At 40.3% G+C, this 23738-nt stretch overlaps 1 long non-coding RNA gene across 1 annotated transcript in view; it reads right to left on the bottom strand.

The window, feature by feature from the left end:
• LOC111438030 overlaps positions 1-5412 on the bottom strand; it is a 13947-nt gene extending 8535 nt beyond the window's left edge. The window contains exons 1-2 of the long non-coding RNA XR_002709598.1: positions 5402-5412; positions 3519-3520 (exon numbers count right to left, since the gene is read on the bottom strand). This is a non-coding gene — a long non-coding RNA (uncharacterized LOC111438030). The remainder of the gene's footprint in view (positions 1-3518; positions 3521-5401) is intronic.
• Between the last annotated feature and the right edge of the window lie 18326 nt (positions 5413-23738).

Below are 23738 nucleotides of genomic sequence, written 5' to 3'. Positions count from 1 at the left end.
GAAATCAACAGAAGGTTCAATAGAGGTCGAATTAGAAGTCGAGGGTGGCAAAGTGGAACCTGCAAGAGAAGTATCAACCTGCACAGACTCATCTACAAGGTCAGAACAAATATCACACGGGGATGAACTGGATTGAGAAATGTGCGGTAATGAAGTGGTATGGGGGGATGAATCAATATGATGAAGATGTGGTTCCAAGAAATTTGAAATAGGAATAGAGGAAAGAGGTTGGGCCTGGGAGCTAAGGATAGTAGGAAAGTGAGTTTCATCAAATTGAGCATGGCAGGTGATATATAGCTTAGTGGTGGCGGGATCAAGACAACGGAACCCTTTATGAGCAGGACTATAACCCAAAAAAATACAAGGAATGCTACGGGGAGAAAGCTTGTTAGGCATATAATCACGCAAATAAGGATAAACACGACAACCAAAGGGATGAAAATTATCATAATGTGGAGTGTAGCCATAAAGGAGTTCAAAGGGTGACTTACCTCCAAGAAGTGGAGTAGGCAACCGGTTGATAATATAAGCTGTAGTGCTGAAGGCGTCAACCCAAAAACGAGGTGAAAGATGAGAGTGAAAGAGAAGGGCCAAGCCAGTCTCAGTCACGTGACGATGTTTTCTCTCAGCACGACCATTTTGAGCAAGTGTATATGGACAAGAGAGTTGATGGTGGATGCCAAAATTACGTAAATGAGTTTTGAAACAAGTACTAGTAAATTTGGTACCACCATCGCTTTGAAATACCTTGATACGAGAAGAATATTGATTTTCCACAAATTTTTGAAATTGAAGAAAAATATCAAAAAAATCAGATTTAAATTTTAAAGGGTAAAACCAAGTGAATCGAGAATAATCATCAATAAAAATAACATAATAAATAAAACCCGAATTTGATTTGACGGGAGAAGAACCCCAAAGATCACAATGAATAAGATCTAACACATGAGACGACCTACGTTCATTGGGGGAATAAGGCAATCGATGACTTTTTGCTAGTTGACAAGTATTACATAATGATGGAGAAGGCAATAAAGACGTAAGAGAAAGATGACCTTTTCTATTTAAAAACAAATAACAGAATGATTCACATGACCTAGACGAGCATGCCATAAATCATATGAAGCACATAAAGATTTGTTTCTAAGGGCTGAAATAAAAGCAGAGTTGCCGTGCTTCAGCACATATAGCCCTACATCTCTTTTACCGGTTGCCACCACCCTTCCTGTTTGACGATTCTGGATAGTAATAAGATTATTAGTAAATGTAACGGAGAGAGGAAAGTCAGACGTTAATTTACTTAGGAAAGAAGATTTTTAGTGAGGTGAGGGACAACCAAGACATCTAATAAGTGAATATTTGGAACAGGAGAAAGAGTACCGGTGTGGGTAATGGGTAGGGATGCACCATTTCCTACGATCACAGAGTCCTTACCCGTGTAATTTTTAGACTGATCCAGAATAGATGGGTCGGCAGTCATATGGGCCGAAGCTCCAGTGTCCAGAAACCAATCAGCAGCATCAGGTCCAGCAATAGAACATGACGTGTTAAAGGCTTCAGCAAGGTGAGCATGAGAAGAATCAGGTCGAACATACCACTGGTTGCAGCGGTCAGCATAATGGCCCTCTTTGCGGCATATTTGGCAGTGAGGTGGTCGACAACCCTGACTGGAGTGGGTTCGTCCTCGACTAGAAGAGTTGTTTTTGTGAGAATAAGAACGACCTCGCTGGTTGGTAAAGGAAGCAGGGTGGTTTCCATGGGTGCGACCACGATTAGTAGCTGTGAATGTTGTAGGAGTGAAGTCAGAGGACTCAAGGGAGCGCTGAAACAACTCAAAACTTTCAGCTTTAGAGACTAAATCTACAAAACAGGGGATAGGGGTGAGAGCCATCTGAGCAGTAGAAAAAGCTGAAAATTAGGTGCCGAGTCCACGAAGGAACCAGTGCACTTTATCAATGTTCTCGACGGGTCTGCCAATGGCATGAAGTTGGTCACAAATTTTTTTGAAGGCACGAGCATACTCAGCAACAGGTTTGGTGCCACGTTTCATCAACTGCAAGTCATCCTTGAGTCTCAGTTCACGAGCTTTCGACTTATGGCCGAACGTAGTTTCCAACGCAAGCCAAACATCACGTGCAGTAGAGAGACCAACGACAACAACCATGGCTTCCTCAGTGAGAGAGGAGAGCAGGAGACAGAGAAGTCGTTGATCGGCTACTCTCCATGCCAAATATTTGGGGTTGAGTGTTGAGGAGGTTTCTGGTTCAAAGCGAGGTGGTGGAATCATAGTTCCATCGACATAGCCCAGCATGTCTTGACTCTCAAGGAGAGGGAGAAGTTGGCTTTTCCAAAGAAGATAATTGGAGGAAGAAAGTTTGATGGTGATCATATGGATTAGAGTATTGAAAGGAAGAAGATGATAAGAAGATTCGGACGCCATAGAGAAGAAAGGATCATGGTTGTTAAATCAAAGGGGCTCGATACCATGTGGATGTTTGCTGAATCCACCACACCTAAATGGGGGTGAGAGTGCTCTTATTTATAATCATTTACAGAATACAGAAATATGGTAAATTACAAATAATATGGAAATAGCAATAAAAGGAAAGAATAATAAATGAATACAATATATTTGCCTTTAATAAAAGGGCCTTATAATGAACGGTCAACTATTCTTAGTTAGAGAAAGATATGACTATGAAGTGTTTACGTTATGACTTGGTTATGATATGATACATTGTATGCTAGATTATTGTGCTTAAGTACGAAATCATGTGAACGTGAATGTATGTTATTTATGTTGCTTAGTTGATGTGATATGAATGCATGTGATGATGTGTGACCCTTGTACGATTATGGCTTGTTGTATGAGTATTGGAATGTAACTAAATGAATTGTATGACATGAAATACGGTAAATTGCATGATATATAACCCCGCTAGGAATATGTATGATGTGTAACAGAATGAGAATGAGAATGACATGTAAGCATGAAAACGTGACACGGGGTTATGTTCATTAAATGATGACTGTAGGACTAGTGGGACCTCATGCATATTGTGTGATCATGCATTTGGGGGATACCCCTATCCCATCACGAGGGTACAGACGCGCACATCCAAATGGCAGGACAACGATCGTTATGCCTTGCATAGCGCTGCCGTGACGGTTTTAGTTTTAACGGGTCCCGGTGGGCCCCCAGAGCATGCCCACCGACTAGGGACAGTGGCCCAGCGGTGTGCGAACTAGCTGGTGAGCCCATACTCGCACGTATGGGCTGCGTGTAGAGTATATAGTACACATCCACGATTACCTGTTAGGATTACATCGTAGGGAAAACGAAATGAAACAAAATGAAATGAAACGAAACGAAACGAAACGAAAGATAGGTCCCATCATTTCATTGCATGTGATTGTTGTATTTAACCCCAATAGTGGGGTCACTTACTGAGTATTTCTTTAAATACTCAAGCCATGTGCTACTACATTTTTCAGGTTAAGGCAAGGCATTCTTGTACGGCTGACGATGGCATCGCAACTCGAGATCATGGCACATGCATAGGATAGTGGCATTTATTTTCTTAGACTTAGGATAGAATAGGATGTTTTAAACTTAAACGCTTATTTATTTTATTTCGGGTCTTTTGTTGTGTCGTTTTAAAGATGTTTTTGAAACACGTAAGTCCATGGCTGTGTTTTAAGTTAAAGGTTATGTTTTATGGAATTTAAATGAAGTCTTCCGCATTCAATGTTTATGGTACGTATACAGTAGCAACCTTAAATTAAGTAGAAAATTTCGGGTCGTTACAAAAATGGCACCAAAACAACGTAGAACGCCAAAAATTTTCTTTGAAACTCTAGTTGTAGTTTTATTCGGTGCGGAGTAAGTATATGTTCACCCAGATCATCATTCCTTGACTTGCAATGAACCGTTAGAGTTGAAGCAGTCATAAAATTTAAAATAGTCACTTGCCATGGGGTGAATGGTAATTGTAGCTTAGATTCTGCAATGCAAAACTTCATCATAATGTTCGATGTCAAAGCAGCGAACACGATTAAACATAAAATGCTTAGCGACTTCATTTTCTTCTCTCTCTCAACCCTTTAAAAAACTTATTTCTATTCTCTTTTATATGTACCCATATAGCCAAAGTGAGGGGGTATGAAGTTATATTTTAACCACAATTAATTGAAAATGTGTGCATACCTTCTATTAAAAGTTATGTTAGCTTAATCTGTCTTACCTTGACTCATTTAAATATGGTTAAATATGGTTAAATATTTTAAAACGAAGTTGTTGGTCTTGAATATTGTGGTCACCCCTATAATTAATTAATTATAATATATATATATACCTCAAAATATTGTTTTAATCATTAATAGATTTTTAGGTAAAATTTTAAAAAAATATGATTATCTAGAATTTAAACTTAAATGTGAGATTTGAGAATTATGATTCTTTTTAAAATATTTTTATTTAGGTTCAAGTTTAAATTTGACCATTCATGCATCAAGTTTATCGGTCGTTTTTTTTTAGGTCAACTTTACATGCTTTTCTCGGGGTTGGACGGCGAAATAAAATGTTGTATTTTTTGGTAGATCGATATGGATTTGATTAGTTTTTCTGGTGGGTATCTTTAATTCTCTTGAAAAATACATCATATGCCTAGACAAGAAACAATCACATTTGTTAGCGACATGCCGGAAGTATTAACTTACGTAGTTTTTGCTGACATCTTATACTTTGCTTTAAAGCATTAACATAAGATGTCTTGAATCACCTCTTTCAGTGACTATCAAGGCTAATTACTCGAGTACACAACATGTAACTACCGCAAAATTACCAATCATATCATGCATAAAAATAGGTCTCAAATACCGTTAAAAAAAAAAACTTGTATTATATATCAATATCATATGAAAAATAAACCTAGAAAACAAAAACATTTAATTTCAATAGTAAAGGCTCTTCTTTATTGAGTTCCTAATGACAAAATAAACTCTGTTTGAGGCATCTCAATCCAATCCCAAATTAGCACTTATCCTATGGTGAGTCTATCGATATCAATAAACAGTTAATTTTGAAAGACGCTTGGACCCTTGTTTAATTCGTGTTAGAGCTTGTTTAAACTTGTAAATTTGACTCCAACGGTCTTTGAGTAATAATAATAAAAAAAAATCGCCCTTGACACAATAGTACTCCAGTTTTGGATTTAGAGAAACTGTCACCAAATTTTGTGTAACGATCCGAAATTTTCTACTTAATTTCAGGTTGCTACTATATACATACTATAAACATTGAATGCGGAAGACTTCCTTTAAATTCCATAAAACATAACCTTTAACTTAAAACACAGCCATGGACTTACGTGTTTCGAAAACATCTTTAAAATGACACAACAAAAGACTCGAAATAAAATAAACAAGCGTTTAAGTTTAAAACATCCTATTCTATCCTATGTCTAAGAAAATAAATGCCGCTATCCTATTCTATCCTGTGCCATGATCTCGAGTTGCGATGTCGTCGTCAGACGTACAGGAATGCCTTGCCTTAACCTGAAAAATGTAGTAGCACATGGCTTGAGTATTTAAAGAAATACTCAGTAAGTGACCCCACTATTGGGGTTAAATGCAACAATCACATGCAATGAAATGATGGGATCTATCTTTCGTTTCGTTTCGTTTCGTTTCATTCATTTCGTTTCGTTTTCCCTACGGTGTAATCCTAACAGGTAATCGTGGACGTGTACCATATACTCTACACGCAGCCCATACGTGCGAGTATGGGCTCACTAGCTAGTTCGCACACTGCTGGGCCACTGTCCCTAGCTGGTGGGCATGCTCTGGGGGCCCACCGGGACCTGTTAAAACTAAAACCGTCACAGCAGCACTATGCGGAGCATAACGATCGTTGTCCTGCCATTTGGATGTACGCGTCCGTACCCTCGTGATGGGATAGGGGTATCCCCCCAAATGCATGAACACACAATATGCATGAGGTCCCACTAGTCCTACAGTCATCATTTAATGAGCATAACCCCGCGCCACGTTTTCATGCTTACATGTCATTCTCATTCTCATTTTGTTACGTATCATACATATTCCTAGCGGGGTTATGTATCGTGCAATTTACCGTATTTCATGTCATACAATTCATTCAGTTACATTCCAATACCCATACAACAAGCCATAATCGTACAAGGGCCACACATCGTCACATGCATTCATATCACATCAACTAAGCAGCATAAATAACATACATTCACGTTCACATGATTTCGTACTTAAGCACAATAATCTAGCATACAATGGATCATATCATAACCAAGTCATAACGTAAACACTTCTTAGTCATATCGTTCTCTAACTTACCATAGCCTTAACGTTCTTATACCTATCACAGACATATCATTACGTGACGTACCTTAGTCATATCATCACCAGAACGTATCCTAACGCCATCGTTCTATCAATCTATCACAAACCTATCCCTCTCTACCCATAACCTAACCGTATTCTTTCATCAATCTCTCCTATCCATAGCACTCCAGTATGTAACCTAACCTATCGTTTCATGAACGTATCTTACTCCTATCGTTACATTTCGTTTTGTGCATCCTTCTTTTATCCTATCTCAAACATCTCCTAGAGCACATCGTACCATAATTATTATCATACAATCCACATATTATAACATAACATAACATATAGGAAGCATATCGATCCACAGACAATTCACACATATCAATATATATGACACGTGCCGAACCACAGTGCACGTGTCAACATCAAATATAACCATGCCGATAGTAAGGTCACTTACCTGGCTCGCTTAAGTCATTGTCACAAATATATCTTTAATGAAAGTTCGATTCCATCTTTTGAAATCTGAGTCAACCTACATGAGCTCATGACATGCGTTTCAAGTATGAACTCTATAAAATTATTTCCCTAATTTACATTGGCCATCTTAAAATTATGATCCTGTCTGTTAGACAAAATTTAAAGAAGCTCCCTACGTCTGATAAAAATTCTTCTTAGACAAAATTTAAAGGGGCTCACTGACTAAATACTGTTTAACAAATCTTTCCTCATTCTCCCTCTCTCTCTCTCATTTTTTTTTCATTCTCTAAATGAGTTTTTCAATTGTGTAAACAGATATTACCAGCCAATTTTAAGTACAGGCTAGATCTTTTAGTTGATAGATCTGCTACCTAAAATTTTATTGAATCTAATTTTATAACCTTATTTCGTATAATTAAAATGCTAACAAAAATCTACTAATTGTATATGGGATCGGATTATTACAGACGGTAAGATAGGAAAGAAGATTTGATCCTAAATTAATTTCTTATAACCACAACGAAGATTTGATCCTAAATTAATTTCTTATAACCATAACTAAATTAATTTCTTATAACCATAATGCAAAGGAAAAGGAAATCTGAGATAGAATTTTACGGTCCGACAAAAATCTCTAAATCTGCAATCTGTTCAAAGCCATTTTACTTCTTCTCAAATATGACCATGGTTGTTTTCTGTTTCTTTCATTTTTTCAAGGTAAGATGGGTAAAGGAGAGATAATTGTGGGAAGAGATGAGAGCTTGGTGGAGAGAGGTGGGGAAAGATCTTTTCTTTTTTTCTTTTAATTTTAATTTAATTAATTAATTTATTTATTATTATTATTATTATTATTTTAACTTTTTATTTGTTTATTTCTTTATTTAGTTTTGGGCTATTACATTTTGTGCTTAATTGACTTATGATTCTGCCTAGATTGGGTCCTGCTATTGGAAGTCAATAGTTTGTTGTCTCGGCATGGGTGGGACTGCGAGTCGAGTCATTTGTGCTACAACTCCTTCAACCACCACTCCAATTTTTGCTTCCTCGAACTTTACTTGCACTCATGGCTCTTTAGTAATTATAGCTGGCGAGTGGGCTGTCTTCCGACTTAAAGTATCGACAACTATTATTGCCTTCTTGCCCTGTATTGGATATCTATGTCATAATCATTCACTAGCTCCAACCATCTATATTCACTTTCTTCTAGGTGAAGAAGTACTTCAAACTCTTGTTGTCGGTATAAATCTAAGGTTTTTTCTTTATATAAATAGTGTCATCAAATCTTCACTATAAAATTCGATGACACTACTAGATTTATCAATATAAATAGTGTAACAATGGAAAGAAAGTACAACTTATCACTATTAAGTCGGAAAAGAGAAATTTTGAAGGATGAGAGTTCTTTGTATCCTGTGTGAGTTTTACTGTAAGTATCACTATTATGTTTTTTTATTTCAATAAATATGTAAGAGATCAACCTTTGACCTTCAAGTAAATAACGAGTATTTTTATTCATAGCTTGAGATTCACGGTAGAACGCAAATTAATGGATTACATCATTTCTAAGAATATATTTATTGGAGTTGGTAGAGCTATAATGCAAGGAAATGTCTTGATCTCCTACTGTCAACATGCAATTATGATCAACATTGATCACTAAGCCAACTCTATTCCTCATATTTACTGCTAAAATTGCACCAAAACAGTGTGGTTTGCAAAAGGTTTTCGTTAAAGCTTTAGTTGTAATTGCCTTCGGCATTGATATCATGTTCGCTCAAATAGTTACCTTTTGACTTGCAATGAACCACTAGAGTTGAATCCGCTATCTAAATCAAAATGGTCACTTACCAATTGGACAGTACAAGTTGAATCTTGGATGCTGTTAAACATGACTTAATTGTATTTTTTGGTTTCAAAGCAATCAATATGATTAAACAACATATGTTTAGATACTTCATTTTTTTTTCTTTGGAGGTTTCTCACTCTCTCGACTTGTTCTTATTTTGTCTTATTCATATATATATATATATATAGCCAAATTGAATACTTATACTATAGTGTCAATCGAAATAGTGGTGTAAATTTATTTTATTTAAAGGTCTTTATGATGGAAATTTTGAAAATTGTAAACGGCTCATTCAATGAGTTTTTAAACGCCTTTATGACTATCCTCTATTTATTGATGGAAATTTCAAAATTGTAAACAAAATTAAATAATAAGAACCAAATGTAATGTCACCATAATGTTCTTACCTTGTTTGTTTAAATGTATACATATTATGTTTAGTGGGACCGTTACTTATGCATTATTAGTTTGAATCTAAGATATGATATGTCAATTAGATGAAATTATGTTGTACCAACTTCTAAAGTTTGAATGACAAATTTTCCAAACCAAGAATTTTATAAACTTTGACATGCACGATAATCTTGTACTATACTTACTCCTTAAGAATGATCAGGTGCCCCACCGAAAATAACACTAGTAAGCTTGACGTATATTTGTTCATGTCTGTTGGCATCACCATAAAGTTTCTATCGACCATCCATGATAGTGTCTCGACGTCAGGCTATCCTTGTGAACTAATTAGTTTGAAGACATTAAAATTTTAAAATTTTGAAAACCAAATTTAATTAGAAATGAACTTTTAATCTCAGAAAAGATAAGGAGCATTTTTATTCATAAAATTATTTATTAAAATTAAATTAAAGTCAGAGTTTATCATTTCCATTGATACATTAACTCGAAGGCATTGCGAGATCCAAAATACAAGTAAATACCTTGGTCTCGACATGCCCAAGTGCAGGTATGATGAACACATTGAAAATTAAGCCAATTCCATTTGGCTGTCCAAAAAACATTCCCACTAACTTGTCCATGTTTACTGCTAAAATGGCACCAAAACAGTGTAGAAATCCAAAAATTTTCTCTAAAGCTCCAGTTGTAATTATCTCCGGTGCGCAATACGTGCTCGCCCAGATCGTCATCTTTTGACTTGCAATGAACAGTTAGAGTTGAAGTAGTCATCTCATTTAAAATAATCGCTTTATATCGGACGAACGGTAATTGTAACTTAGATTCTGCAAAACAAAACCTCAGCATATTGTTCGATGTCAAAGCTACCAAGACGATTAAACAGAATGTGCTTAGAGACTTCATTTTCTTCTCCAAGATCAGTCACCTTTTTTTACAAATGTACTTGGATTCTATCACTTATATTATATATACATCTAGCGAAACTGAGGCTCTAAGTAGTTATATTTTAACCACAATTAGTTCAAAGTGTGATGTACATTTTCATTATTACAGAATATCTTCCATAAGAGGATGTAAAAGGTAGGGTCAGCTAATCTTTCTTAGTTTTTTCAACGCTCGCTAGCTGTTAGCTTTTGTTAGCAACTGATTTTGTATTTTATTAGTTCTTTTATGTAATGTTTAAAGTTTCGACCCTTCATTATTTTTGTATTTAAAAGTATTAAATTTATGGGTTGTATTTTTTAGAAGTTTAATATGGGTTGTATTTTTTTAGAAGTTTAATGTAACGACCCTAATATTTTACCTATTTAATCTGAGGTATTACTATACCTTGAATTGTGGAATATACAATAAATGGGCCCTATTCATAAATGCATAAATGCGACTTGCCTTTTATTACCTCATGAAAGAGAAAATGATTAAAAGGAAATAAAAAAAAACATTATTGAAATAAAGGGAAAGTAACCAAACCCAAAATGAATGTTTTATTCTACTATTATACAAATACATTTCAACCTATACTAATGATGCAAACCGAATTCAGCCTAGACACGAAATGGAGAAAAACAAACAACTACCCTAGGCATGTGCCACGGTCCCGAGGTGTACGATGCCGCCGTCGTTGTCCATGAGTGTCTTGCCCTTATCTGCAAAACTAAAGTAGCACGAGGCTTGAGTATTTCTAGAATACTCAGTAAGTGGCCCCCTATCGGGGTTATGCGACAATCACATACAATGAAATGATGGGACCTATCGTTTCATTTCGTTTAGTTTTCCCTATGATGCAATCCTAACGGGTAATCGTGGACGTGTACCATATACTCTACACACAGCCCATACGTGCGAGTATGGGCTCACCAACTAGTTCGCACACCGCTGGGCCACTATCCTTATCCGGTGGGCATACTCTGGGAGCCCCTTATGCCGGGACCCGTTAAAACTAGAACCGTCACGGCAGCGCTATGCAAAGTATTAACGATCGTTGTCCTGCCATTGGATGTACGCGTCCGTACCCTCGTGATGGGATGGGGGTATCCCCCTAGATGCATGAACACACATAATACATGGGGTCCCCCCTACTTCTACATTTATCATTAATGATAATAACCCTCCTGTCACGTTCCATGCTTCATGTCATTCTCATTTTTCAATTCACATTTTATACAATTCATGCTTCCACACAGTTTATCGTGTTTCATGTCATACAATTCATGCTGTTTATATTCACATATTCCATACAAACATGCCATAATCATTCAAGGACCACATATCATCACATGCATATCATATCACATCAAACTAAGCACATTAAACTAGCATACAATTTAATGACACGTGCAAATCGATGGGCACACGCCAACATACAGCAAATAACGCGTAACCTACGACGGGTGAGCTACTTACCTGGTTAGCTTAAGTCGTTGTCACGTATATATCCTTAATGAAAGGTCGATTCCGTCCTTTGAAATCCAAGTAAACCTATGTGAGCCCATGACATCAGTTTCAAGTTTGAACTCTATAAAATTGTTTCTCTAATTTACATGTTAAAATTACCATATTTCATGTTAAACAAAATTTAATAGAGTTTCATGCCTCTTATATTTACTATTTCATTTTTAAATTTCTGTTCAACAAATCTTCCCTTCTCCCCCTTTGTAATTATTTTTCCCTTCTCTCTCTTTGTAATTATTTTCCTTCTGTAAATAGATTTTCAAAAAATTTTCAATTTTGTAAATAAGATATTCCACTAATTCTATATTCATTTTCATTTGTAAACAGATATTGTTGCCACTTTTTATCCATTCTTTGGCTACTATCTTACAGATTTATGGATCAGCCAACTAAAATTTTATTGATTCTAACTGTAACGACCTTAAATTTCCACATATCGAGAGTCGCCACTAACGTCTCATGCTCATCTCTAATGCAGAATAGAAATCTAAGAATGCTCATCTTTATTAGCAGAAAAATTTAAAACTTCAGAATACATTTAAACATTGGAAAACACTGCCGGACTTGCGTGTTTCAAACATCGTGCTGGAGTTCAAAAAGATAAAATAAAACGATTACAAATTAATTAATATAAATGAATGAAATGCAAACGCCCTATCCTAACCAAGACTAGGAATTAAAGATGCTACTATCTTATGCACGTGCCACAGTCTCTGATCACGATGCCACCGTCAACCGTACATGGGCGCCTTGCCTTTACCTAAAAAACAATATGGCACACGGCCCGAAGAAATACTCAGTAAGTGACCCCACTATAGGGGCCATGCTAATGCAAACACATGCAATCATGAATAGAGACCTATCTCTAATCATGTTAGGGGTGGCCTCCAGTCTCGGACAAATTGGATGTGTAGTACTTCCCTACACACGACTCACACGTGCGAGTGTGAGTCTCCAGGGCGCTCGCACACCCCCTGGACCCTCTGGTCAAGCTAATCTATAGCGACGTTCGGAGGTCAGCGGAACCCCATAATGTCATGCGCCTCATGAACACCCTCATCTGTGTGCTTTCGCACCTGTGCGCATTCGCGCTCATCATAAGGTGTGCGTCTGCACTCATCATCTCTAGGGGAAGTAGCCCTATGCTTATGAACATACAAAATGCATGAGGTCCCTCTAAATCCATCGTAATGTCTCTTCTGACACAACCCTCTAGCCTCATCTCTTTGTTACTCTAGGTAACGCATACTCGTGGATATTTATATTAATATCATTTTCATGCTCTTAGGATTGTGTCCTACGTCGATCTAACGACATGATGCAATATGGCACTCATCATCATCTAGCATGCTCAATATGGAAAACATCATCATATTAAGGTAAAAATCATGCAATCATCATGCTCATCATAATGCCACAATGTGCGTCAAACATATCAAGCGTCACTCAACAAAATATGTATATACTGGCACATATCATCAAGCATCATACAATTTATTTAGCCTATCCTATAGTAAGGCCACTTACTTGGTTGGCCTTGGCCGAAGTACTCCCTAAATAGCTAAACGTAAGCTCCCGTTTCGTGAGAGCTGCTTCCTACGTCCCCGGGGTTTGTTTCCTATCACACCGTCCACCACTTTCCGTTAGTATTTCACAATTAATTTACCTATAATTTAATAAATTTGAAATACGACTCTGAAACGGCCTTGGATACCTTAATCGGGGCCGAAAACAGATTCGGGAGGGTTGGAACAGTGGAAACCGGGCTGAAAACTGGTGAGCCGAGTCGAACAGCCGTTGGAGGAGTCGCCGGAGCGTCACCAGAGGGAGCCCGAGCTGTTTGCGCTGAGCCAAGCCGAGGGATTGCCTGTGCTGCTGTGTGACACGTGGCAGCAGCAGAGAGAGCCACGTCGGGCGGTAGTGTCGGGTCGAAGCGCGGGTCGCAGTCCGGTTCGGGTCGTGGTTCGGGTCGCTGGCTATGGAAGGCTACTGGGCCAAGACTAATTGGTTGGCCTCGGCTTACTAGGCTGGGCCGCAAGTGTTTGGTTTGCAGGCCGGCTCAATTGGATCGTGGGTCTAGTCTGGGTTGGTTCAACTAAACCGTAACTTCTGGGTTGGTTTGAGGTTTGGACCGCTGTAGTCGGGCTGGGCCGAAGGCAAAGGCCAAGGGAGGAACGGGCTGGCTCTCTCGGGTTTTGGGTTCGGGTTGACTCGGATCCGTGGATCTCGTCTTCCTTACCCGACTTCGGTCGATTTTCCGACAAGCTTTCTCTCTCCTTTCCGCAGCGTTTCTGTTGCCGATTTCGGTCCTCTTCCTTCCCTTTTCCTCTTTGTTCGTCGTCCTTCTTTCTTTTCTGGGAGTTTTGCGGCCTAAAAGCTCCTAAAAGCCACAGATCTAAGAATCGATTAAGAAAACCTAATTTTTTGACCTCGGTTACCGACGACGACGCTTACGAAATAACACGAAACGCACCCTAAGTTATTGTGCTTTCGTTAGGGATCCTTCTCATGGTGGTAACAGGTCATTTGGTGTCGGTTTGAGGGTGGTTTGAGGGCTCGTCGGAGAAACTGGACACTCGCCATCGTTTGTCCGAAATCTCTCTCTCTCTCTCGAAATTTTCTATCTTTTCTCCCTTTGCAGGTGTTCTGAAGATGCTAGGTGTCGTGGGCTGAGGGCTGGGAGTGTTGTGGCCATCGTTTCGCATGGGTTCCGTGAAACTCGGCGGTCGCCGGAAAACTCGCGGATTTTCCAGCGACTCAGTTTATAATTTATTTATTATTTTTTTTAATTAATTAATTTTTTATTTATTTTTTTATTATATGTATATATATTTTTTTTTCTTTCCCGGGTCGTTACATTATCTACCCCTAAAAAGAACTTTCGTCCTCGAAAGTCTCAAACTCTTGTACCAACTCAGGGTATTTCTCTCTTATTTCGTCCTCACGCTCCCACGTGGCTTCCTCACTGTGGTGATTCCGCCACAGTACCTTAACGAACGCAATGCTCCTGTTGCGTAAGGTTTTTACTTCTCTAGCTAAGATTCTTACTGGTTTTTCCTCGTAGCTCAGATCTTCATTGAGTTGGAGTGGTTCGTAGTCTATTACGTGGATAGGATCCGTGATGTACTTCCTCAGCATTGACACGTGAAATACATCATGTACTCCTGAGAGGGCCCGTAAGGCTAACTTATACGCTACCGGATCAACTCGCTCTAGGATCTCAAATGGTCCAATGAATTTAGGACTTAACTTGCCCTTATGTCCGAATCTTAACACACCTTTTGTAACGACCCTAAATTTCCACATACTCAGAGTCGCTACTAACGTCTCATGCTCATTTATAATGCGGAAATATAACTCTTACATGAACATAATTGATAATGAAAATTTTCAGAAAAAAAAACGTTTAAAACAACTTCTCCTCTGAAAACCACTGCCATGATCTTACGTGTTTAAATATGAAATACTGAAATTTAGAGAAACAAAAACAAATACAAAATAATTTAAAACAATGAAATGCAAAACAACCTATTCTAACTTAAGACTAGAAATTTAAATATGAGTCTACCCTATGCACGTGCCACAGTCTCTGCTCGCGATGCCGCCGTCCTCCGTACAAGTGCGCCTCGCCTTTACCTGAAAAATGATGTGGCACACGGCTTGAGTATTTCAAAGAATACTCAGTAAGTGGCCCCACTATAGGGGGCCATGCAAATGCAAACACATGCAATCATGATTTAGGGATCTATCTCTAATCATCTTTTGGGTGGCCTTCAGTCTCGGACAAATTGGATGTGTAGTACTTCCCTACACACGACTCACACGTGCGAGTGTGAATCCCCAGGGTGCTCGCACACCCCCTGGACCCTCTGGTCAAGCTAATCTGTAGCGATGTCCGGAGGTCAGCGGAACCCCATAGTGTCATGCACCTCATGAACACCCTCATCTGTGTGCTTTCGCACCTGTGCGCATACGCGCTCATCATACGGTGCGCGTCCGCACTCATCATCTCTAGGGGAAGTAGCCCTATGCTTATGAACATACAATATGCATGAGGTCCCTCTAAATCCATCATAATGTCTCTTCTGACACAACCCTCTAGTCTCATCTCTTTGTTACTCTAGGTAACACATACTCGTGGATATTTATATTAATATCATTTTTACGCTCTTAGGGTTGTGTCCTATGTCGATCTAACGACATGATGCAATATGGCACTCATCATCATATAGCATGCTCAATATGGAAAACATCATCATATTAAGGTAAACGTCACGCAATCATCATACTCATCATATTGCCACAAAGTGCATCAAACATATCAAGTACGACATTCATCAAAATATATAAATACTGAGCACATCATCAGGTATCATAACCCACACATCATCATAAGTCATACATCATCATAACTCGTATACCGCATCATACGACATAGTTCATACAACATCGTAACTCATACAATTTTTTAGCCTATCCTACAGTAAGGCCACTTACCTGGTTGGCCTTAGCCGAAGTACTCCCTAATTTAATTAACGTAAGCTCCTGTTCCTCGAGAGTTGTTCTAAAGGTTGCTAGAGTTCGCTTCATATCCCACCGTTCGTCACCTTTTGTTAGTATTTCACATTTTAATTAATAATCCAACTAACAATGTGAAATACGGCTCTAAAACGGTCTCAGTAAAAATCGAATTCCAAGTTTTCATTGTTTCTAAATTTTCTAAAACTCAAATTGAAAATATGTCAATATTATTTCATGCTGCTTTGAATCATCAATCCAATTATGGTTTGTTATAATATTATATTATCTGGATACAAACAATAATAATTTTTCACATTTTCCATTTTCTTTCTTGTACCTCTTTATTCTCTTCTCTCTGTATTTTTTTTTTCTTCCTACAAATGATTATGCAATTATAAAACAATTTCAATCCATTCTGTTCTCCTCCCTTTCCTAATATGACTATCCAATTAATAAAAGCCATTTTCAATCTATTCTTTTTTCTTTCTCTTTCCCAAATGACTATCAAATTCATTTACAATCCATTCTAATTTCCTTCGTAAAATTGACTATGCATCAATCAATTATGATTTTCTTCTCTTTCCTAAAAATGATGATTCATGCCATTGACAAAACCATTTTCAATCAATTTTGATTTCCGAGAAGAGATCCAAAAATCTAAATAATTGAAAAAAGAGAGATCTAAAACAATTTTTCTATCTCCTGCAAAAATAAAAGAAGAGATCTAACTTACCCATAAATTTTCTATCTCTTCCCTTCCTATCAGATCTTCTTGGAGTGAAGCCATTCCTTCCCAGTAGCCATTTTTTTTTCTCTTCTGTTTCTTTCTTTTGCACATCCCTTTCCAGTTGGAGGTGTTGGGGAGATATTTTTTTTATTTATTATTATTTTTTTATTATTTATTTATTTTTTTTTTATAATTATAATTATTTTTTTCTTTTTTCTTTTTTCGGGTCGTTACACCTTTCATAGGTGCCACCTTGAGGAATACTGGGTCCCCCACCTCAAACTCCAGGCTTTTATGCCTTACATCGGCGTAGCTTTTCTGTCTACTTTGAGCGGTACGCATCCTCGCTTGAATTTTCTGGACAGCCTCATTGGTGAGTCGAACCAACTCGGGTCCTACTAATTCTCTCTCTCCTACCTCGTCCCAACATAGTGGGGACCTACACCGTTTCCCGTACAGGGCCTCAAACGGTGCCATTTCAATAGTTGCTTGGAAACTATTGTTATACGAGAATTCCATCAGGTGGAGTTTGGAATCCCAACTTTCCTTAAAATCTAGTACGCAAGCGCGTAGCATGTCCTCTAGAATTTGGTTTAAACGCTCCGTTTGTCCATCTGTTTGGGGGTGAAAGGCGGTACTAAAGTCGAGACGGGTACCTAGTGCTTTTTGAAGTCCGCGCCAAAACGCTGACGTAAAGCGTGGATCCCGATCTGACACTATAGACACTAGGACTCCATGTAGTCTTACTATTTCTTTCACATACAGTTGTGCCCAATTGTCAACTGTATATGTGACCTTCCCGGGTAGAAAGTGTGCCGACTTGGTCAACCTATCGACAACTACCCAGATCACTGTATAGCCTTTGGGCGTTTTGGGTAAACCTACTATGAAGTCCATTGCTATGTTTTCCCACTTCCACTCCGGTATGCTTAGGGGCTGCAACAACCCCGCCGCCTTTTGTCTTGGAGCTTTCACTTGTTGACAAACTAAGCACTTGCTCACAAACCCGACCACATCTCTCTTCATGCTCTTCCACCAAAAGTGTTGTTTTAAATCTTGGTACATCTTAGTATCTCCTGGATGCATGGCAAATGGCGAGTTGTGAGCTTCCATCAGTATCTCCTTCCTTAAATCCTCTATTACCGGAACACATAAGCGCCCCTGATACAATAGTCCTTCATCTGATGACTTCGAGAATCCATCTACTGAACTTTCGTCTAGCTGTCCTAGGACTTTCTGTAGGTTAGGATCCTCTCGTTGGGAGGTAATAATTCTCTGCCTAAGCGTAGGTTGTACCGTGAGTCGGGCCAGCTGTGCTATGACTCCCTCGGTTGCTACAGCTATGTTGGCTCGCTCGAACTCTCTTTGTACCCTCACTTCCCTCGTAATGAGGGCCGACGAGTGGACTGTCTTCCTACTCAAGACATCTGCAACTATATTTGCTTTCCCAAGGTGGTACTGGATATCTACGTCATAATCTTTCACCAATTCTAATCACTTCCTCTGCCTCATGTTTAACTCCTTTTGGGTGAAAAAGTATTTCAAACTTTTGTGGTCGGTAAAAATTTGGGTTTTCTCGCCATACAGGTAATGTCGCCAGATTTTTAGTGCGAACACTACAGCGGCCAACTCTAGGTCATGGGTAGGGTAGTTCTTTTCATATTCCTTAAGTTGACGAGATGCGTATGCGACAACCTTGCCGTGTTGCATTAACACACATCCCAGTCCTTTCATGGAGGCGTCACTATAGATCACATATCCCTCTGAGCTCTCGGGTACTATGAATACCGGGGTGGTTACCAATCTCTCTTTTAGGTTCTGGAAACTTGCCTCACAAGCATCATTCCATCTAAATGGCACCCCTTTTTTTGTTAACTTTGTTAAAGGCGAGGATATTTTAGCGAAGTCCTGCACGAACCTTCGATAATATACCGCCAATCCTAGGAAACTCCTTACCTCCGTTACCGTAGTTGGGCGTTCCCACTTTGTGATTGCTTCGACCTTGGTGGGGTCTACAGATATTCCGTCCTTTAACACCACGTGTCCTAGGAAAGAGACTTGTCGTAACCAAAATTCGCCTTTGGAGAACTTGGCGTACAACTTGTGCTCTCTTAGGGTGGTTAGGACTTTTTGGAGGTGTTCCTCGTGCTCTAGGTCGGTTCTCGAGTATATGAGGATGTCGTCAATGAACACAATCACGAACATGTCTAGGCATTCTTTGAATACCCGGTTCATTAACTCCATAAACACAGCTGGGGCATTGGTGAGGCCAAATGACATCACTACGAACTCGTAGTGACCGTACCTTGTCCTAAACGCTGTTTTTGGTACGTCTTTCTCATTAATCCTAATTTGGTGGTAACCGGACCGAAGATCTATCTTAGAGAATACTGTTGCCTCTCTGAGTTGATCAAACAAGTCTTCTATTCTAGGTAGAGGATATTTGTTTTTTATGGTTCTCTTGTTTAGCTCTCTATAATCAATGCACAGACGCATCGATCCATCTTTCTTCTTAACAAACAACACTGGCGCACCCCAGGGGGACACGCTAGGTTAAATGAATCCTTTATCTAGTAAGTCTTGCAATTGCGCCTTGAGTTCCTTCAACTCTGCTGGCGCCATGCGATAGGGTGCTTTAGAAATAGGCCCAGTTCCCGGCTCAAGTTCGATGACGAAGTCGACAGCTCGGGAAGGGGGTATTCCAGGTAAGTCATCCAGAAATACATCTGGGAACTCGTTTACTATTGGCACGTTTACTAGGGTCTTTTCCTTTCCTCTTACGTCTACAGCACATGCTAATATAGCCCATCCACCTTGTTGAACTAACCTCTTTGCTTTCATCATCGAGACTACCTTGGGGGTAACCCCAGTATTGCCTTTAAATTTAAAGATAGGTCCTGTTGGTGGTGAAAATTTTACTTCCTTTTTGCGACAGTCTATACTAGCTCGATTTTCAGCTAACCAATCCATGCCTAGTATGACGTCGGAATCTGTCATGTTTACCACCATCAGGTCAACGCTTAAAGTTTGGTTCCCTATGATTACTTGGCCATCCTTTACTCTATCCCTAGATACTAAGTCTACCCCCGCAGGGGTGCTTACAGACATTTCATGCACTAAGGGTTCTAATTCGAACCCTGCTTGTACAACAAAAGGCATGGAAATAAAGGAATGCGTGGAACCAGAATCAAATAAGGTAAAAGCGAAATGACCTAAAATGGATAGTGTACCTGTCACCACGGCGTCGGACCTCCCAGTGTCCTTGCTGGTTGACGCGTAGGCCCTAGCTTGAGCTCGCGGTGGTGCTGGTTGATCCGTTTGCTCTACTACTCTGGGCGGGTTTGCTTGTGCTGCAGCATTTTCGGCCGTGCAGTTCACGGTGATGTGCCCCTCTTGACCACATCTATAACACGCTCGGCTGCCAGCCATGCACCTCCCACCGTGTAGTCTTCCACAAATAGTGCACCCTTCCACTCTCCTCCCTCTGGCCCCATCTTGATTCCTGGGGTTCCTGTCAGTATGTCGGGGAGGGCGTCGCTCATCCCATCTAGGAGCGGGTCTGTTATTGGAACGGTGCCTACGTGCTGGTGGTGGGCGGTCAGAGCCTCCTGATTCATGAGGACGCTTCTGCCCAATTATAACTGGCTCTTCACGTCGTTTCTCATCCTTTGGTTTCTCTAAAGCCTTGGCAGTTCTCAAGGCTTCCTCATAGGTCTTTGGGTTGAACGCCTCCAACATGCGGCGGATTCTTGGTACCAAACCCAATACAAATTTCTCTGTCATCTTTTCCTCAGTGTCCACCATGGACGGTGCAAATCTCTTGAGTCTATTAAACTCTCGGTTGTACTTCTCCACTGTGAGTCCGCCCTGTACTAGGTGGGCGAACTCCTGCTGCTTTATAAGTCGCTCTGACTTAGGATAATATTCTTTGAGGAAGGCCTCCTTAAATCATTCCCAGTTCATTGGTCCCCCTTCTGGGTTAAGAAGGGTTTTGTTATCTCTCCACCATATCTTTGCGTCCTTTTGTAGGACGAAGGTTGAACAGGCGACCTTTTGGTTCTCTGGGCACTCCATAGTCTCAAAGGTGGTTTCCACCGCTACAATCCACATTTGGGCTTCTATGGGGTCTACTAGGGAACCCGTGAATGGTCGAGGGTCGTATCTCTTGAAATTCCTTATCCAGTTTGAACATCTAACAGGTTGTGGAGGGTTTACTGGGGCATTGGCCTGAGCAGTGGCCTGTGCCTGTGCCTGTGCCTGTACCTGTGCCAGAGCCAACGCCTGTGCCTGGGCCTGTGCTTGGGCTTGTTCCTGGGCCTGTTGTAGACTGGCTTGCTGGTTGGTTACCAAGGTTTGAATTAGGGCTTGGATGGAGTCACACATTAACCTAGTATTAGCATCTACTCCCGCCACTGGGGGTGCAGCTTCAGGTGCGACTTCGAGTGGTAGGGTAGGCTGGGGTGGAGGTTCTACTGGTGGTGGAGGCTCTACTGGTGGTGGAGGCTCAGCTTGTAGTGGAGTTTGAGGAGGTAGCTCAACTGGTGGTAAGACTGGGGGCGGCGTAACTGTTACCGGCCCAGTCTCTGATCTTTCTTGAGGTGGGCCCCTTACTGCCACACCTCATCCTACTTCTCTACAACGGGGTCGCCCCCAACCTCATCTTCCTCTTCCTCTTCCTCGTCCTCTGGGCATGGTTCTATAAACCAATATAAGGTTGCTTAAGTCTAAGGCCTTAATACTATGCATATATATAAATAACAATACGCACACTATTCAATACATCGTAACGCCAAAGAAGTAAACATTCATCATGCTAAGCATCATATCACGCTACTAACAAAATTACTCAGAATGCAACACATGACATCATACTCTTAAATAAATACGTGGAATATCACAACCATTTCAGTAATGCCAACATAAAAAAAATGCATGCGAGTTTTAAAACGTTTCTCTTTTCTTATCTTATGCAAGGCGTACCTGACAGTGACGGGGCATCGACGTTGGGACCGTGGAGCATGCCAAGCCTACATCGTAGGCTAGTCTACAGAATCTAAAAACCTAGAGCTCTGATACCAACTGTAACGACCCTAAATTTCCACATATCTAGAGTCGCCACTAACATCTCATGCTCATCTCTAATGCAGAATAGAAATCTAAGAATGCTCATCTTTATTAGTGGAAAAATTTAAAACTTCATAATACATTTAAACATTGGAAAACACTGCCGGACTTACGTGTTTCAAACATCGTGCTGGAGTTCAAAAAGATAAAATAAAACGATTACAAATTAATTAATATAAATGAATGAAATGCAAACGCCCTATCCTAACCAAGACTAGGAATTAAATATGCAACTATCCTATGCACGCGCCATAGTCTCTGATCACGATGCCATCGTCAACCGTACATGGGGGCCTTGCCTTTACCTGAAAAATAATATGGCACACGGCCTGAGTAGAAATACTCAGTAAGTGACCCCACTATAGGGCCATGCTAATGCAACACATGCAATCATGAATAGGGACCTATCTCTAATCATCTTAGGGGTGGCCTCCAGTCACGGACAAATTGGATGTGTAGTACTTCCCTACACACGACTCACACGTGCGAGTGTGAGTCCCCAGGGCGCTCGCACACCCCCTGGACCCTCTGGTTAAGCTAATCTGTAGCGACGTTCGGAGGTCAGCGGAACCCCATAGTGTCATGCGCCTCATGAACACCCTCATCTGTGTGCTTTCGCACCTGTGCGCATTCGCGCTCATCATAAGGTACGCGTCCGCACTCATCATCTCTAGGGGAAGTAGCCCTATGCTTATGAACATACAAAATGCATGAGGTCCCTCTAAATCCATCGTAATGTCTCTTCTGACACAACCCTCTAGTCTCATCTCTTTGTTACTCTAAGTAACGCATACTCGTGGATATTTATATTAATATCATTTTCATGCTCTTAGGGTTGTGTCCTACATCGATCTAACGACATGATGCAATATGACACTCATCATCATCTAGCATGCTCAATATGGAAAACATCATCATATTAAGGTAAAAATCATGCAATCATCATGCTCATCATAACGCCACAACGTGCGTCAAACATATCAAGCGTCACTCAACAAAATATGTATATACTGGCACATATCATCAAGCATCATACAATTTATTTAGCCTATCCTATAGTAAGGCCACTTACTTGGTTGGCCTTGGCCGAAGTACTCCCTAAATAGCTAAACGTAAGCTCCCGTTCCGTGAGAGCTGCTTCCTACGTTCTCGGGGTTTATTTTCTATCACACCGTCCACCACTTTCCATTAGTATTTCACAATTAATTTACCTATAATTTAATAAATGTGAAATACGTCTCTGAAACGGCCTCAGATACTTTAATCGGAGTCGAAAACAGATTCAGGAGGGTCGAAACAGTGGAAACCGGGCTGAAAACTGGTGAGCCGAGCCGAACAGCCGCCGGAGCGTCACCGGAGGGAGCCCGAGCTGTTTGCACCGAGCCGAGCCGAGGGACTGCCTGCGCTGTTGTGTGACACGTGGCAGTAGTAGAGAGAGCCACGTCGGGCGGTAGTGTCGGGTCGAAGCGCGGGTCGCAGTCCGGTTTGGGTCATGGTTCGGGTCGCGGGCAGTGGAAGGCTACTGGCCCAAGACTAATCGTTGGGTCTCGGCTGTCTGGGCTGGGCCGCAAGTGTTTGGTTTGCAGGCCAGCTCAATTGGACCGTGGGTCTAGTCTGGGTTGGTTCAACTGAACCGTAGCTTCTGGGCCGGTTTGAGGTTTGGACCGCTGTAGTTAGGCTGGGCCGAAGGCTGAGGCCAAGGGAGGAATGGGCTGGCTCTCTCGGGTTTTGGGTTTGGGTTGACCCGGATCCGTGGTTCTCGTCTTCCTTATTTGTTTTCGGCTGATTTTTCGGCAAGCTTTCTCTCTCCTTTCC

Source organism: Cucurbita moschata, unplaced genomic scaffold (genome assembly GCF_002738365.1).
Source record: "Cucurbita moschata cultivar Rifu unplaced genomic scaffold, Cmos_1.0 Cmo_Scf00069, whole genome shotgun sequence".
Lineage (NCBI taxonomy): Eukaryota > Viridiplantae > Streptophyta > Magnoliopsida > Cucurbitales > Cucurbitaceae > Cucurbita > Cucurbita moschata.
The sequence above is the reverse complement of the archived record's forward strand: the minus strand, read 5'-3'. Positions and strand labels throughout refer to the sequence as shown.